Source organism: Maniola jurtina, chromosome 3 (genome assembly GCF_905333055.1).
Source record: "Maniola jurtina chromosome 3, ilManJurt1.1, whole genome shotgun sequence".
In the NCBI taxonomy this organism is placed as follows: domain Eukaryota; kingdom Metazoa; phylum Arthropoda; class Insecta; order Lepidoptera; family Nymphalidae; genus Maniola; species Maniola jurtina.
In genome coordinates, this window is record NC_060031.1 from 4,035,557 (window position 1) to 4,054,184 (window position 18,628).

General features: G+C 36.5%; 1 protein-coding gene across 1 annotated transcript in view; it reads right to left on the reverse strand.

Annotated features, from left to right (window-relative positions):
• Window positions 1-18,628, reverse strand: part of LOC123880993 — a 142,369-nt gene that overhangs the window by 55,319 nt on the left and 68,422 nt on the right. The gene's annotated exons all lie outside the window — the stretch shown is intronic.

Here is an 18,628-nt window from a genome sequence, read left to right on the forward strand (position 1 = left end):
TTGAATTTTGAACAACAATTCACGATATATGTTTTTCAAATAGTAAAAAACAGTTGAAGTTTCAAACAAATTTCTGAAATCATGTAACGCTGTATTATTACGAGTTTATGTATGGTACGTTCGGTGCGGTGTTCATTCTTTTAGCGGAAAACAATTTTCCTATGAAAAGAGGCTCTCCTTTTAGACAAACAGTAAGCCATTATGAGAGAGGTTTTATGGCTATAAAGTAGACTGACGTACGAAACTCACTCATACAGCCTCATAAGAGTGATGACGCAGATAAAATTTGTATTAAAATGTGAATGTAAAAATTGATACAAGTTAACAATATTGTTTTTGGATAAAATATCACTATAAATATCAATAACAATAACATTCTAAAAGAAATTCGGTAAAACAAATCCTGTAAAGTTGTCCTTTTTGTATTCAAGTTTAAAAAAGCCGTGATAGCCTACTGGTAAAACGTCCGTCTCCTAATCGGGAAGTCGGGGGTTCGATCCCAGGCACGCACCTCTAACTTTTCAGAGCTAAGGGGCAAACGACGGGTCTGCCCGCGAAATTCACCTTAAGTGCGTTTAAATATCACTTTATCAGTGAAGGACATCGTGAGGAAACCTGTATGCCCGAGAGTTCTCTACATATAATGTTCTCAAAGGTATGTGAAGTTTGCCAATCCACACTTGGCCAGCATGGCAGACTATGGAGTAAATCCTACTCATTCTGACAGGAGACCCGTGCTCGGTAGTGGGTCGGTGATGGGTTAATCATGATGATGATGATTCTACTAAATGGCTATCATCTTTACCTTGTTTTATCTTTTAGGCACCGTATTCTCGAGACGCGTAACCCACTTTAATTTTGAGTTGTGACAGAACGATAACGAGATAAGGGCGAACAATTGCAAGTATAACGACATTCACTGTCACAACCCTCGGCAAAGGGCCGAGAAACTCCAAACAATACATTTATCTTTATTACAATGAGAAGCGTTTATGTAGCAACAGTGAAACCTTAGGGTCAATTCATATGCCATACAAAATAATGACAGCGGCTGGCGGTCTAATTGGGTAATCATTGACTGTTCACTTATTATACCTAGCACTTGACTTTTTATGTCGCGTTGTACTCTCAAAGCCATCAAGCTCTAATAAATATATGTATTAATTTTATATAAACAGCAAGCAAATGAGTAAGCGGAATACCACATTTAAGGGTTATCGCCTCATGAACATTTACATCACGAGAGGAACCACCATTTCGTTTCGAAATTTGTTGATCTGCCCTCTGAATGACTCCATATCAAAGTTTAAAAGAAACTGCTGAAGGGAATTGCTTCCACAATGATTTTCATGTATGTGGACGGAATTACCCCCGCGTGGTTGAAATATTTATACCAGGTATCTAGGTGTTGAGCATGAAAACGTTATCGGTGGCGTGAAGTGCAGTCATAAAAATGAGGGGGTGGTATTAGGTCAAACGATTCCTGACAAGCAGTAGAATACGCAAAGAGAGCCTAAGGAGGAGGAGTACATAAAATAAAATTAGATATCCTGAACATTAATACAAGAGGAGAATATGCTTGAAGTCACTGGAAAGGAGATATAGCGTAAGATCGTGCCCGGCTAGCATGGGGGGATATAATTTTTATCTACTGCCCATGCTAGCCGGGCTGGAGCTAATCAGACGCCAGAATGGTAGCGGAATACAGACGAAAACCTCAAGTCATTTGCTAATTGTTCTACTATTTCTAGCTGAATTTGACACAACTTTGCTCGCTTGTATACTTGGAAAGGCTGATGATACCTACTGTAAAAAGATCTTACTAATTATTCCGCCCAATATAGAAACACCCTGTTTATAGGAATGAAGGCAGGTTCTGCTATCTAAGGAGATCCTCTTGTATTATGGAAGTAAGTAGTAATTTACACTGAAACTATTTGACGCTTCGCTACAGGCCGCTTTGATTTGTGTGAAACAACCTTTATACAGTAGTATCTATAATATTATACGTCTGTATAGATAGGTACCTTCACAGCAAAGTTTGGTGAGTATTGGGCGTTACGGGTACTTGTGTTACTCTTCCCTGTGAACTAAGTTCTGGGTTCTCGGCTTTCAAATTTATAACTCAAACAATAAATATGTGTGTATACCTACCCTTTGACTTGAAGGGCGTATCTGAGGCTCTTAAGGGTATTTCTTTGTTGTACTTTCGGAACAGGAAGTACCTACCCAAAAGGTTTTGGTTTCCCTTTTCTTAACAAACACGACAGACAACGAAGTGATCTTATAAGGATTCCTTTTTTCTTTTTGAGGTACGGAACCCTAAAAATAATTATAACAACTCGCTAGAACCTTGCTCTTTGATTGTAATACAGCCTATACTGGGCGACTGGGACACATTACTATCGCAGCATAGATCGGAGTACAGCTCAGTATAAGATTTTACTTATCACCAATTTTGATAGTATTCGAGAGTCGAAACAAAATAACATCAAAGTAAAATGGAAATAAAAATTGTTGGTTTAAAGTTGAAAATTCAGTACCGTTGGTTTCAATTTCGCAACGTTTCCGCTTGGAGCGCTGGCTGTAAATATGCGGACAAACTTGAGCATTAAAACCAGGCTGTTAGGGCCATTTTACTTTTATGCTATAGTGTTTCAAATACTTTACCCGGCTGAGTTTGTTGTAAGCTCTTCTCAGACTTGGGCGCGTTCGGAACCCTCGTAACTTTAGTTTTAAGTTTACATAATTAATTATCTATATTGTACAATTATAACAATTCTGACCATCAAAAGGAGTACAACAGTACCTACTTGGAAGAACTGATTTTGACTTTGACTTTTGACTTTGACTTTATCAACATTGGCGAGAAGTAAAATCTCGTACAGAGTTGCAGTACCACAGTATCGGTATATCGTATAAAGCGTTTCTGGGGCGGAACTTGGCAGCGAAAGTGCCCTTCAGCTGATGCATTTCGGTCTCTAGGAAATATTACTATTCTAGTTTCTGATATTGTGTTATGCAATGTGCATTTATGGCGCAATATGTTAGATGGAAAGCTGCACAAGAAATTATTCATAGTGCAACATTTTTGGTCATATTAACCAAAAATGTTTTGTACACAGTTTCAGATTATCCATGCAAACTATAATATGACTTACATATTCAAAAAAGAAACAGAAAATAAAAATGTACAAATTATTTATTCAAATCTGCGCTTTTAGGTAATTGTAGATTCGGTAAGTTATTTAAATATATAGAAGGAAATGAACACACACGGAGACACATTAAGAGGGGTCTCTCCGTCACTCGCTCCATAAAAACGTAGTTCCAATTTCTTACCATTACATTGTACAAGGTTCATGGTTTAAATGTATAGAGCGCACTTTGACTTTGCTTAAGCTTAAGTTTCAGTTAAAACGAGACAGATTTGAGCCAGCGGTATAGCGCTGTCTCGTTTTAACCTGAGCAAAGATAAACTGCGCTCTACTTATAGATCTCAGCCTTTTATTATTTTCAGCCCTTTGAGTATGAAGACTTTTTACGACGTGATATACAAATCTAGCTTAAACTTTATAATGAATCCGTTACACTTTAAGACCAAAGTTAGACCACACATACGTAAGACATAAAGACTAATGGGTACAGCAATCAACTCGAGAGCGTGCTCAGAACTTCTCACTAAGGGAAGTGTAACACAAATTGCCTTCTCGCTCAATGCCCCTCCAAATAAAGTGGATTAACTAAATGTGTTTATTGCAAAAGTATTTATTAATCAAATAAACAAAACTTAAGGTCACATCATATCAGTATTCAAGCATTTGAGACTGTAAATTGAGATATTCTCCTTTCAGAAAGTTCACCCATCTTTGAGAATATTTGAAAAACTATCGGCACGCAGGTTTCCTCACGATGTTTTCCTTCATCGTTAGTAAAGTGATATTTAACTCCAAAATTCAAAGATCCAACGCCGGATCCTTCGAATACGAGGCTGAATTCTTAAAACCACTATGTCATCAGTGTCACCGCTTTCATAAGTATTTAGTTCATTATTTTATTGGTAATAAACATATGGAGAATTTACCATTCACGAGCCGCACGCTGGCCAAATAACGCATTTTAGTACTGAAACTCTGACTTATAAAATCATCAAGAACATGCCACATGGCTATAGGGCCATAGTATGAACATTGAACTCATAATCATGTACAATAAACATTGATGGCCATTCATTTGTTTCTTTATACGTTAGCTTTCCTCCTATAGTGCGCGACAGGTTGAGAGGGCAACCCAGCGCTAACCCGCTGCGTGTGAACGCAGATGACGGACGGGGTGCGTACGGGTATACAGGGCGTGTGTGTGTGTGTGTGTGTGTGTATGTGTGTGTGTGTGTGTGTGTGTGTGTGTGTGTGTGTGTGTGTGTGTGTGTGTCGCCTAATACCCCGATTGCCATCTCAACCTATCGCGTACTATACATAAATGTTAAATACAATCAGTATCTTCTGATGACCTGACACGCATTCAGAATGTGATTCATTCAATGCGTTTCAGTCGATGCGTTTGTATATCGTTGATCTGCAAAACACATTATTTCTAAGTACTTAGCTAAGTATTTACGGCAGAAAATTACCAACAAAGCCAAAGTTACGTTGTCTGAGACGTGTACCTACTTATTCATTGTTTGAGCAATCCACTTGAAAGCATAACTACAACTTTGCAGCCAAGCAGCTGTAGTACGACTTGTCAGTATGCTTAGCGTTCTGTAAACTTTACTGTGGATTTACAATTTACATAGTAGGTAAAGAAAGATGAGCATATTTACACCACTAAGCGTTGCATGCTTGCGAGGTTTTGCTTTATCTGAAAACTACTAAAGCGCGCTGACAGAAGGACGAACGGACGGACAGCGAAGACCGTTGTCACCCTACGGGCACGGTACCCTGAAAAAAGAACCATCTACTCCCGACCCAAAAAGAGGGGTGTTATAAGTTTGACGTGTGTATCTGTGCATCTGTATATCTGTGTCGCTGTGTATTTATGTATCTGTCCGTGGCATCGTAGATCCTAAACTACTGAACCGATTTTAATTTAGTTTTTTTTTGTTTGAAAGGTAGCTTGATCGAAATTAGCTAAAATCAATGAAAATCGGTTCAGCCGTTTGAAAGTTATCAGCTCTTTTCTAGTTACTGTAAACTTCACATCTCCGGGGGTGTTATAAATTTTTAATTTACGCTTGTCCGAGATGATGTTCAATCTAAATTGATCTCTTACTATCAAAGCATCCGATTAGACCAGTCTAGTGCAACTAAGTAAACAAAAAAAAAAAACAGCCGAAATGCATCACCTAGAGGGCACTTCCGTTGCCAAGTTCCGTTCCAGAAACACTGCGATACACCGATATGGCACTACGGCTTTGTACTCCGAACTGCGATAGCAACGTGTCCCAGTGGCCAAGTATTACAGGCATTATTGCAATCAAAGAGAGAGCTCCCAGTCAGGCTGGCTTTAAAAGTGCTGCCAGCGAATGCCTTTGTTTCGGGATCCGCTTTGTTGGACATGAATATTTTTAAGCGAATGTACTGAATGAACGTATTGTGTTCTTTTGTTAGATGTATTGCAGCTATTTGGCTGTTTTTGATGACTTGCATAATAAAACTTTATGCAAATGATGCGTCTTCATGTAAAATTTTATTACTGGCTACTCCTCTTAAATATTTACATATATAAATCTTTGAACCCAGATAACTTTGAAACTATAGATTATTACGGAAATCTGAAAAACTATAGACACAAATATTAGTTTCTAAACAATGTCTACAAAATTTAGATGAGTTTGATTGGTTAATATATTCAAATAGGAATCCAGTTTCCTTTATAGATATGGAGCGCGCTCCGAAATCTGGTGAATTTTTGACTGGATGGTCCTATATTTTTTTCAAAGAATATAAGGCGTTTTTTAACCCCCGACCCAAAAAGAGGGGTGTTATAAGTTTGACGTGTGTATCTGTGTGTCTGTGTATCTGTGTATCTGTGTATCTGTCTGTGGCATCCTAGCGCCTAAACGAATGAACCGATTTTAATTTAGTTTTTTTTGTTTGAAAGATGGCTTGATCGAGAGTGTTCTTAGCTATAATCTAAAAAAATTGGTTCAGCCGTTTAAGAGTTATCAGCTCTTTTCTAGTTTTCTTGTAGAAAAGAAGGTTAGATAACCGTTAGGTTCATAATATTATGTCAATAGACAAATGTCAAGCTGTCAAGATGGACGTTGCCTAAATACATAATTATTTATTTGAAAATGATGTTTTGGAAAACTCAAATTCTTTGGATCGTCGGGGGTGTTATAAATTTTTAATTTACACTTATTTAATCATGACTTATCAAGGCTCGGTAGTTTAATTAATATTATTCACAGACTGGAACTAATTCTGACCAGATGATTCTGTGAAAGATGCAGATAAGCTAGTTTAGAGAGAAAAAAAAATCTCTACATTACAATTTAGAGGTTTTACATAACATATATGTATAATTTCATATGGTAGTGAGATTGCTTCCAAGCAATTAAATTCGTAGCCGGCATTTATGTAGATAGCTCTTGCGTTTTACAGACTGCAAATATATTCGTTAAAGCTTTTGAATTTATAGCTGTGATGTAGTATACAAGGGTGCGCAATTAGACCGCTCTGAATAAATGCGTGCGAACGCGGATTTATCTGTTAATGACTTTGATACTTGTAATAAATCTATATTTTTTGTAATTAAGTACCACTTTCATCTAGATAATAGCCCATCAATCAATCCGATTGCATAGATATAGACAAAACATGTACATATATTTTTTCTAATAAGAATATTAGCCATGCTTATCATGACTTATACTCCCCTTTCCCCTCCAATTAAGCGAAAAGCTTGTGCCAGGAGTGGGTACTACAATAGTGCAACGGGCGGGGTTTGAACCGCCAACCTTTCGGAATTCAGCCCGCTCCTCAACCGTTGAGCTATCGAAGCTATATGTATTAGTAAAATCCAAAGAGTCGGGACCTATTGGGGAATATATCAAAGCCGTGAGATATTGACTGATATGAAGCACGCTCGATTTGATTTCATACGATTCAACGCAGCTAGATATTGTGACCATCAAACAGTGTTGTTTGCTTTGAGATATTTGTTTGACCGTAAACACATTTGACTCAGACATTCGATATACGATCAGAAGCTTTAGCGATTGATTTCTGTACTTTTGGCTCGGTATCGTTTGACGATCTCTAGCAAATAACAGAAAATGATGTTAAATTTTGATTGAAAATCGAGATATCAAAAATTATTCGGAGGCAATAAATAAAACATAATATTTTCCTAAGAGATTCCGTTATTAGTAGAGATTACGACCCTCAGCAATGACTATAATAAAATACGAAGCAGGGACTCGTCAACATAGGACCATAATGTAGGAAAAAATCGACTCACCTAGTTTAAAACTGTGTGCAAGTAAGGTAATTTAAAAAATTCACACCCATTTAAAGAGATCACCTCGACGAAATTAGTTTTAATTTTAATTTTATTCCTGTGCATATTCTGCAGCAATGCAGCTACATTTTTGTCTTCATGTACCTACTTGCCTCACTGTAATTAACCACCGACCCAAAAAGAGGGGTGTTATAAGTTGACGTGTGTATCTGTGTATCTGTCTGTGGCATCGTAGCTCCTAAACTAATGAACCGATTTTAATTTAGTTTTTTTTTTGTTTCAAAGATGGCTTGATCGAGACTGTTCTTAGCTGTAATCCAAGAAAATAACAGAAACTTCCGTCATCCGCCGTGTTAATAAGCTTTCCATTGTCTTGTCAGACTTGAACAGCGCAAATAATATAATATAAATCCTATTCTGATTGCGAATGTAATATTAGAGTAGAGCTCGCTTAAATATTGAGAAGATATTAAGGTCACTGAGTCAAACCATTTGTTACAGACTACAATGCAGGCTATATCTGAAATTAGTCATGCAAATTTCAGATCATTTGTTATGTTTACACTAATAGCAACAGATGTGCATCCAACATTCACTAATCCCTAATCTAGTTGTAAACAAGGCTTAGTTTATGCAGTTTGGTAGCCTACTCAGTAAAATCGTATTTTAGTTGAGACCTTTAATAAACACTTCTGTATCAGTGCTTTATTTACCTAGAAACTATCACTTAATGTGTAATTCGAAAGTGTGTCTGTATTTCTGCTACCTTTTCACGGCCCATTCGATCAATTTTAGATGAAATTTGGTACAGCCATAGTTTGCATTTCGAAGACGGATATAATTATGCTACTTTTGATCCCAGAAAATCAAAGAGTTCACACGGAATTTTTTGAAATCTAAATAAACACAGAGAAAATGGCGGGCATCGTCAAGTAAATTAATAATAGGCAATTCAAAAAACTAAATTAAAAGAACCAAGAAGAAGTGAAGTAAAGAAAATACATAAGAAATACTTTTTAATTTCTTCAGCGTTAATTAAACAAACCTCATTAAGTTTGCCATTTATATAACGAGAAATTCTTTCAACATAAAACACTTTCGCTCTAGCAAAAGGTTCCGAAACCTTTCAAGCGTGAGCCTGTGTTCAATAGCCGAAACTATATCGACCAGTTAAGTGGTCTAAATTCGTTCAATCCCAGCATACGGTTTGCTGACCCCACTTACGAAAAAGTAGTTATTATTAGTCAGAGCGCTTGTGTTCCCCATACACATCTACGCTTCGGAGACGTAGACCCTGCAAAGTGAGCACAGATTTATCAAAAGAAATGAAATGAAATGAAATTATTTATTTTGCCTAATGTGAGTAATAATAAATGATGGTACATTGACAGGTGGTCTCACATTTTGCCATTTATGTATGGCGTGGCGTGGCGTGTTTAGGAAAAAGACTCCTGAGTTCTGTGGTCAGAACCATGCTTTTTAATGAGTAAAATGAATACCTATATATTTTATAAACGACAATTTTCAATTAGTAAAAATGATTATATTTTTTTATACGTTAATATATCACGCAAACCAGGATTTAAAATATTCATTTACTCTCGGTCTGTGTTGTGTTGCATAATGGTGACCAGTAGGAATATATTAATGCTAAATGACGCAAACCAGCAGTGGCGAATTTTTATGCACTTTTTACGGAACTAAAGCGTACGGTATTTATTATTTGCCGTTATCATTTCGGTCGACTATCACACTTAATATTATAAAGGCGAAAGTTTGTATGTGTGTGTGTGTGTGTGTGTGTATGTTTGTTACTCCTTCACGCAAAAACTACTGGACGGATTTGGCTGAAATTTGGAATGGAGATAGATAATATCCTGGATTAGCACATAGGCTACTTTTTATCCCGGAAAAGCGAAGAGTTCCCACGGGATTTGGAAAAACCTAAATCCGCGCGGGCGAAGTCGCGGGAATCGGCTAATGGAAAATAAAATGATTTGTTCGCTCTCACCATGCCACAAATTATCCACTCCAACATTACGGCACCAGGCTATTAAGTTTCATCATCATCGATATTTGCGTCTACTTCTCCAAGAGATTTTGATGAAAGGACAGAAGTCCCTTCTTTTGATTCCGATTCTAGTTAGCTCTTGACTATAATCCCACTTGGTGGGAAGCAATGATGCAGTCTAAGATGGAAGCGGGCTAACTTGGAAGGGGTATAGCAGTTTTATTAAACCTACTAGCTGATGCCCGCGACTGTCCGCGTGGATTTAGTTTTTTCAAAATCCCATGGGAACTCTTTGATTTTCCGGGATAAAAAGTAACCTTTGCGCTAATCCAGAAAAATGGCCACCAGTCCAAACCAGAGATAATTTAGAAACTATAAATTCCCAAATTGCCCCTGCTGGACACTGAACCTGGGACCTCTCACTTATAGAATATTAAGACCACAGCGTTCACCACTGCGCCAGGTAGGTCTTCAAAAACTTCATTGACCGAAGAATCATTCTGAAGAAGAATGATTTGAGCATCATAATCATACAAAACAAAAGCAGAGAAAATACACAAAATGAACTAAAATTAATTAGTAGAGAGTTTTATTTGGCGCTTTTTTGAGTTTTAAAGAAACTGCTTTTTAATTGGCACTCGCTATGAAAGACACAAAACACGAATCAGAGCTCCTGTTCCTTAACAAAGCGGGATTCCTAACAATAAGAGGGGTAAATTTAAATTAGAAACAACATACCGATATCACACTGATAGCATCACCAGGCCTTTGTGTAGAAAGCCAAAAGGCGACAATGCTGCGAGTGCCTTTTGTTGACATAAATGTTGGCCTCGTTCCTGTATTGTTTGTCGTCAGGTACGTTTGAATTTCGTTATATTGGATTTGTTGGCAACGTTGATAAAAACTATGATTTAACACCTAAAAATTTTTCACTTTTAACTTTTAGAAACAGCGATTGAAACAGGAAATATTTTAAATCACTTTATATTGCAACATTTTTCTAAAAAAGGCTGTGTCGATAATAGGAAAATCGATCAGTGTTTTTCTACACAAAGTGGGGTATACTTACTTAGCTTTATGTGGAAAATATATTTTGTTTGCCTCTACAAGACACTAAAGTACCATATATAAAGCGCTTTTACTACGTCCGAGTAGTTTATCTCATAGAAATACATCAAACTAACTTATTCCCGCGACTTCGTTCGCGTAGACTACACATTTCAAACCCCTATTTTACCCCCATAGGGGCTGTATTTAAAAAAATTCTGTAAGTATGCCAAATTTGAACCCGATCCGTCCAGTAGTTTGAGCTATGCGTTGATAGATCGATCAGTCAGTCAGTCAGTTTTTCCTTTATATTATTAGGTTACGTTTCCGTGCTCTAAGTACCTTGCGTACCCCTGGCTTCCACGGTCGTTTAGACCTCCGCTTTGGCATGAGGGTCACGTATATCGATCTTATAATATAAGATCTTGTATGACGCTGACAAAACTGATAACGTCACAACAAAACTAGCAACTTACCATACGCGACCAACGTCAGCGTAGGGTAAATTCAGACCTTGAGAGGGAAACGCGCTACTGAGTAAAAAAATACTATGTATAAGAATACAAACGTTCAGGCAATAAAATTGTTTACGTTCAGAAACGGTTCGGAATCAATTCCCTCCCGGCTACGAATCTACGGGACTCCCATTTCTCAGAAATTGCAGAAATTGGACTATTTCAAACGGCTCAACGGATATAGCTTTTTATAAATCACTGTCGTTTCGGTAGGTACTGCGACCCGATATTTGGATGTTTTGTGAATAACTGTGCAAAAATTTTAGCACCATGCAGTAAAATATGCTAAAAGAAGTTTTAATGTCGTATTTATCGATTTTCTTTAATAATAATCACACTTCACACTAATATTATAAAGGCGAAAGTTTGTATGTGTGTGTGTGTGTGTATGTTTGTTACTCCTTCACGCTAAAACTACTGGACGGATTTGGCTGAAATTTAGAATGGAGATAGATTATACTCTTGATTAGCACATAGGCTACTTTTTATCTCGGAAAATCAAAGAGTTCCCACGGGATTTTTAAAAAACTACATCCACACGAACGAAGTCGCGGGCATCAGCTAGTAAGTAATAATTTCTGTCCTTGGCAAGATGCTGCTTACCATTGTTACAGAGATAGCTTGCATCCCGGAGTCGGACATAGCTACTTTCTATTCCAGAAAATTTCATTTTGAGTTTCTGCGGGATTTCAAAAAAATCTGAATTCTCACGGACGAAATTTGGTTAGTATCATCTAGTAACTAGATGTTAGTTAGACTGAAACTTCCAATGATAAAATATGTTGGTCTGTTACTTTTGAACGGGACTGCTGAAATGATCTTGACGAAAGGCACGAACAGCTTGTAGCCTAAAGGGATATTCAAAAGGTTCCCACGAAATATTTTTGGAACAATAATAAAAACCTTGGGAAATACTGATTATTTTAATTGATGTTTTCGAAAACCATATGGAACGATAATGGAAGGAACACACATAAAAAAAAGGTTTTTCACACACAGAGAAAGCATCCTAGTTACGTAAGCACTAAATTCTCAAAGCTATAAATTTTCCCTCAGTATAAAATGCTTTATTAGAACGTAAGAGGTTCGGAAACCTCTAAAATCGTTTGAGCATGAGCCTGCATTCGATAGGCGAAAGTCGAAACTACATCGAGCGGTGGAGTGCTCTAAATTCGCTCAACGTCTTGGCCTAAATATTTTCTGCTGACCCTACTTTACAACTTATCAGATTGGAGCTTATTACAGTTCAAAGTATTGGAAACTGTGGCCTAGTTGAAAGAAATAAAAAGAGAATAGTTATACTATACAGTTGAGAAAAATTTATGAAGAAGGCGGTGCAGAAAAACAAAAGAGAGGATTCGGAAGATTTTAATGACGATAACGACTTTCGTATTATAATGTACGCGCTAACAACGATCCTTTTTGATGTCTGGAGTGTAGGGTTCTTGGGTTTACTATACTGGCTTATAAAGTCAAACTTTGAGCAAGACCGTTCACTTTGATTTAGATACACATATTATTATGAAGATAAGATAGGATAATTTTGCTCTATTCCCTTCTCATAGTCCGTTTTAATTTGACATGACCGGAGACATAATATCAGGCGCAGGATCCAGTACTTTACCAGCTTTTCAAGGCACAGGGATGTAACACCGTCAACTTCCCAACAACGTTATGTCAAGTGTATCATTAATATTATCGGCTAGTTAAGTTGCCTTCAAACTACGGAAATATAATATAATATATAAATATCGCTCACCCTACTTTTAAATGTCACTGTTCACACTTAGATGTTAAATAATATTACATCTAACCGTGTGAACAGTGACATTTAAAAGTAGGGTGAGCGATATTTATATATTATATTATATTCCGTAGTTTGAAATCAACTTAACTAGCCGATAATATTATAATATAGAGAAAGAACTTGTGAGGGCCAGACCATCGTTATTTTATAAAAGCTGAAAGTTTCTATGCGCTTTGTCCCCAACATAGGGAGAAACGATCAGCGACTATGAATGCATCATCCTGGTTTTGGCAGGCAACAAAGGTGTATAAAATCTTTCGTCAAAGTATAAAGTTTAACTTTTTTATATTTTCTTTGGAATAGTATTAGAAATCAGGTCATACATTGCCAGACACAATATAATATGGTGGCACATCCACCTTCCAGACACCCTTAATCATTAGCAAATTTATTGAAGTTAGTCTATTTTTAACCCCCGACCCAAAAAGAGGGGTGTTATAAGTTTGACGTGTGTATCTGTGTGTCTGTGGCATCGTAGCTCCTAAACGAATGAACCAATTTTAATTTAGTTTTTTTTTAATTTGAAATTTGAAAAGTGGCTTGATCGAGAGTGTTATTAGCTTTAATCGGAGAAAATCGGTTCAGCCGTTTGAAAGCTAATAATTTTAGGACACTCATATTCAATTTCTAAAACTGCATGAACGTGGTAAGTATTGAGTTTTAACCAAGAAATTTTTTATGCTAATTAAAAACTAGATAACAATAATATATTCGTTATGTTTACATTATGTAGTACGAAAACGATGATGAATCGTAAAAACAATGCAGCATTCTCATTTTACCTACTCACGCTTTCACAACTTTGTCGCTGTGATTGATGAGTTCTCAGATACGAGGGAGTAGACGGAAATTAGGGCAAGCTTTATTATAACACCGACCTTGGGCAACTTTATCGATTTAAGAGTTTCAGAGCCCGCTCCATTGGGAGGCTTACAGGAAGTCAACATTAAAAGTAATGACTGGTTCTTTTCTATAAAGCATTAATGAATTCATTACATGGATAGCGGTGATAAACGACCGCCTTTTATTTGGGGGGTTCAGATTCCAGAGTATGACTCCAAACACACAACTCTAACTTTTCCGAGCTATGTGCGTTTTAGTAATTTAAAGCAATTAATTACACCTCTTATTGATGTTAGATGCTTTTGACGATTCAAAGTACTTGTAAAAGTTTAATTGAACAAGTGTAAATTAAAAATTCATAACACCCCCGACAAGTGATACAGTAACAAGAAAAGAGCTGATAAGCTGTGTATCTGTGTATGTGTCTGTGGCATCGTAGCTCCTAAGCTAATGAACCGATTTTAATATTGTTTTTTTTTTTGTTTGAAAGGTGGCTTGAGCTGTTTGAAAGTTATCAGCTCTTTTCTAGTTACTGTAACCTTCACTTGTCGGTGGTGTTATAAATTTTTAATTTACACTTGTAACAAAGTATCCATAAAAATAGCAAGTCATATTTAAAAAAAAAAACTCTATTTTTTGTAACGTCTCGTTTCGTCCACTGTCCTTGGGGAGGTTCCCAGCGTGTCCTTCTTCTGTCAGAGTGACACACGGAGAAATACCATGATGTTGACCAACAGTGTAATATTTAATCCACAGTTCCAGTACCATCATTTCTATTTTTGTTTAATGGAATAAACAAAAGTCTAGAGCAATTTTCGAAATGACTTTTGAAAAATCCAGCCCCAACTGAGCCTCGGGCCGTAAATATTCGGCCAGAACCAACAAAGCCGAACAGTCGGACCTTTCAGTTCCAATTTAAATTGTAATAAGTTTCGTAGCATTTTCGTAGCTTGTTGGAATTAACTAATGGCACTCGCTTATTTAAAGCTAAAAATTTCATGTTACTTTAATTAATAATACATTTGGATAGAATAGATTTTTTCCATTTGTTTAAATCAAAAAACTATTCTATTCAAATGTATGCCATGTGTCCCTTTTAACTTTCGCTGAGTAAATTGGTCGATTTTGTTTTATGCCAATAATGTTTTAGGCCAGTGTGTTCAAGGTTTTCTTAAAATTGCTGCCAAAGATTCCTCCAACTACTAACATAAAAAGTTAATTAGGATTTGGTTATCCTGCTAACCTATATCTATTTAAAGTAGTACAGAAAACTTTATATTCGCCTCATTTTAAAGTAGAAAAGCCTTTATGCGCGAGAAAACAATGGGACAAGTCAACAATCCTCCCATTGTTTTCAGTTGCTCACTTTGGAATTTTTTATTTAAATTCCTCATATCGCCGACTCTTTCTGAACATGCGCTACTTTTAATAAAGTCCCTGACACCTCATATTTTTTTGTACACTGAGATGGTATATTATGGAGCAGCAAACCATAATAATATATTGTTATAACTGATGTCCGCAAATTCTTCCGCGGCGATTTAGGTTTTTGAAAAATTCCGTGGAAAATCTTTAATTTTCCGAGGAAAAAGTATTTAGTCAGTGTCTATCTCCAGGTTTTTAACTATATGCATGTAAAAACACATCTATCCTTTACTCTGTTGTGGCGTGATTAAAGGACAAACAAACTAACACACTTTCACATTTATACTGTACCCGGCATGCGTTGCAATGCCACAAAGTAGTGTTCCGTTGTATGTATATTTCATTTATTGTAGTGCATTTTTCTACACAATATTTTTGGTTTCTCCGTCTGGTGCGTACGTGAATAAGGAGACGGTGTCCCGACGCATTTCTTTTACTCTTATTACATTAGCGCAAGAGTTGCGTCATTTATGTTATAGATATTGGAGTAAAAGCAAATCTAGCTCTAAAATACTGAATAACAAAAAGCAGGACTGTAATTATACATCACTCAGATTATACTTAGCCATTATGCGAGCCATTGCACCCTCTAGTAATATGTCAAATCTAATATCTCTTTTTTCGTATATTAGAGGGAATATATTTGTATTCTCTCGGAGAGTTGTGAAAAGTTACGTACATTTGTATCAGCTAATGAAAAACTTCTTGACAACATTTTCTCTCTTTATTATTCTTTTATTTCGACACCGACTAGGGTTCGGTTGTAAACACAAGACATGGAAACTTCTGATTTGAAGAATGTTACATATTTTATTCTAAATAATATATCGTCCTAGCTGAGTAACTTTCTCTCCAAGAGAAACTCTCACGGCAGCTCAAGTGGAGACATTGTGGATAATTTTTTTGTGCACAATCTCTGTACTAAATTTAAATGATATAGGTACTTATAAATGTATAGCTATCTCTTTCCTAATGCTCTTTTCCAAAGAGGATAGCAGTGGATTTAGACCTGTTGATTTATATTTTAATTTAGAGTTTACGACAGAATTAGCCACATTGCTGGCTCAACCTGAGCCAGCAATGTGGCTAATTATGTGGCTAATAATAATATGACAGCGAGGTAAAATTTGTCAAGCCATAAGTACTTTGTGGCTTGACTTTCTAAAAGGATCTTCAAGGTGAACGAATGATAGACGTAACTATTTGAGTCTTACTTTGTCTTAAGTCAAGGTTGCTCGGTTCAAGACTTCTGAAATAGATATACCTACGTACAAAGCTTTATTTTGTACCATCAGATGAGACGGATAATGCATAGATAACAAGAAGAATTTTTGCATAAATTTTTACATTATCATACGAACGTAGTAAAACTCCACATTGTAGTTTTTTGTAACACAGAGTAAACATACAAAATTCATTCACCCTCGGCCTGTGTAATGTTGCATAGTGATGACCGGTGTGGAATACATTAACTCTCAACGAGGCAACGAGCCCATTGTTCATAGTACTGCAACGTGTCGGTGTGTTTTTGAATTTTGTATTTTTGACCAGAATGTACCACCTATGTACTTTCTGAGCAAAGACGAGAAGGATTACATGCAAAAAGTTTCGGTCGAATAGGGATTAGCCCCGCGAACGCTTTGGTTTATAAGTTTTATAACGAAAAATTAAACCAAAAATAAGGGGTTTTCGGGTTTTTAGAGCAGTATTTGGAGAAACTTTGCATCGAGAAAATATGCTTTTTGGGTCTTTAATCTAAATAACATAAGTGATGAAGACTCATAGCTTATCTAAAACTTCACTTACTTATAAGATACTTAAAATTACGTCACGTGTTTATATTGGAAAAGTGTAAAATAAACATTTATAACACCCCCGACAAGATAAGGTTACAGTAACTAGAAAAGAGCTGATAACTTTCAAACGGCTAAACCGATTTTCTTGCATTATAGATAAGAACACTCTCGATCAAGCCACCTTTCAAACAAAAAAAAAAACTAAATTAAAATCGGTTCATTAGTTTAGGAGCTACGATGCCACAGACAGATACACAGATACACACGTCAAACTTATAACACCCCTCTTTTTGGGTCGGGGGATTAAAAAGGAATATTATCTTTACGTCATTGTACGTAGGTATAAGCAACTTTGCTTTTTCTCTGATCCCTTCCTCAGGAAATCTACCTGCCGGCTGGCCTCCTTTCAAACTGTTATTGAGTTTGTCCCAGTTTGCACATCTGCTCTAAATGACAAGTACCTACTTAGTCTGTATTGCATTAATGCATATTGTTTCTTATATCTTTCCATCCGTCATCTTATCAAATTGGTGAGCCGCGAGAGTCATAATATACCTACAAAGAATATACTAACAATTTCGACGTAAAGAGGCGACACTCAATCTACTGATAGATTTACAATGTCTAATCGTCTTTAGTATTCAATTATGTAAAAGCGTTTGAAAAATTTTATACTGAAGATTTGGCGAAAACTTTATACAAATAGGGCGATTGTCGCTTAACTCATAAAAAGTATTTATAAGTTACCCAGACTTATGAGGTTTATCTCACCTACTAAGTAGTAGTTTTTGTGATGGTAAATATTAGTATCACAAAAAAAAAACACTTGGTGCGTAAGTAAATTACATAACATGGCACTCACGAATGACGGTTTAGGCTAACGGCTCATATTATACACGAAACTCTTACGCCCTTCTGAAATTTTATAGGTAGGTATAGGTACCTATTATCTTGACAGCTTTCAGTTATTCCGCCCTGATGAAAACCGATATTTACCAACGCCAGATAACTGAAAGTTATCGATACAAGCGAGGGTAAAGATGGTCCATTTTACTTAATAAAATTTATCTAAGCCATAAAAGTACCTGCACGCATAAAACCCATTCCTTGTAATACTTAAGAACCTCGCTATCAATTTGGGCCGTTTAAGGGGCACTCTCACCTTATTATCGCTTACAAGCTTATCCCTGGAGAGGCACGGAAGAAAGCCGAAAACCCCTTGATAAATCGCTATTTTTTGGTATCCACTAAAATGCAATTTTATCCGAGTTTGCAAAAAATGTAAGGGCCTTAATAATATAATGGATGCAGAGTAAGCATCATTCAGATAATTTCGTTTGGAAAAGTAACTAAAAAATGAGATGTGAAAGTGTTGGATTTTCCATCAGTCAAGTCACAACGGATTGACGTGATTTTTTACCCCGGAAAATTAAAAAATTCTCACATCTCATCATGGGCTTCTTAAAAACCTAAATCCAGGCGAAGTTGCTGGAATTCCGAAGCGGTAGTTTTTTTGATGATTCAACATTTCACTATCTAGTCTACAAATAAATAGAGAAACTGACTAACTGACTAACATCAATGTACAGCTCAAACCACTGGTTTTAAAACGTGACGCATGTAGGTTTTCTCTACGACGTAGACCGCCTTCCAAGAAAGAAGTTTGAGAAAATCCGTTCGGGAACCGGGGCGGGTTAGCAAGTGGAATCATTACATTTAC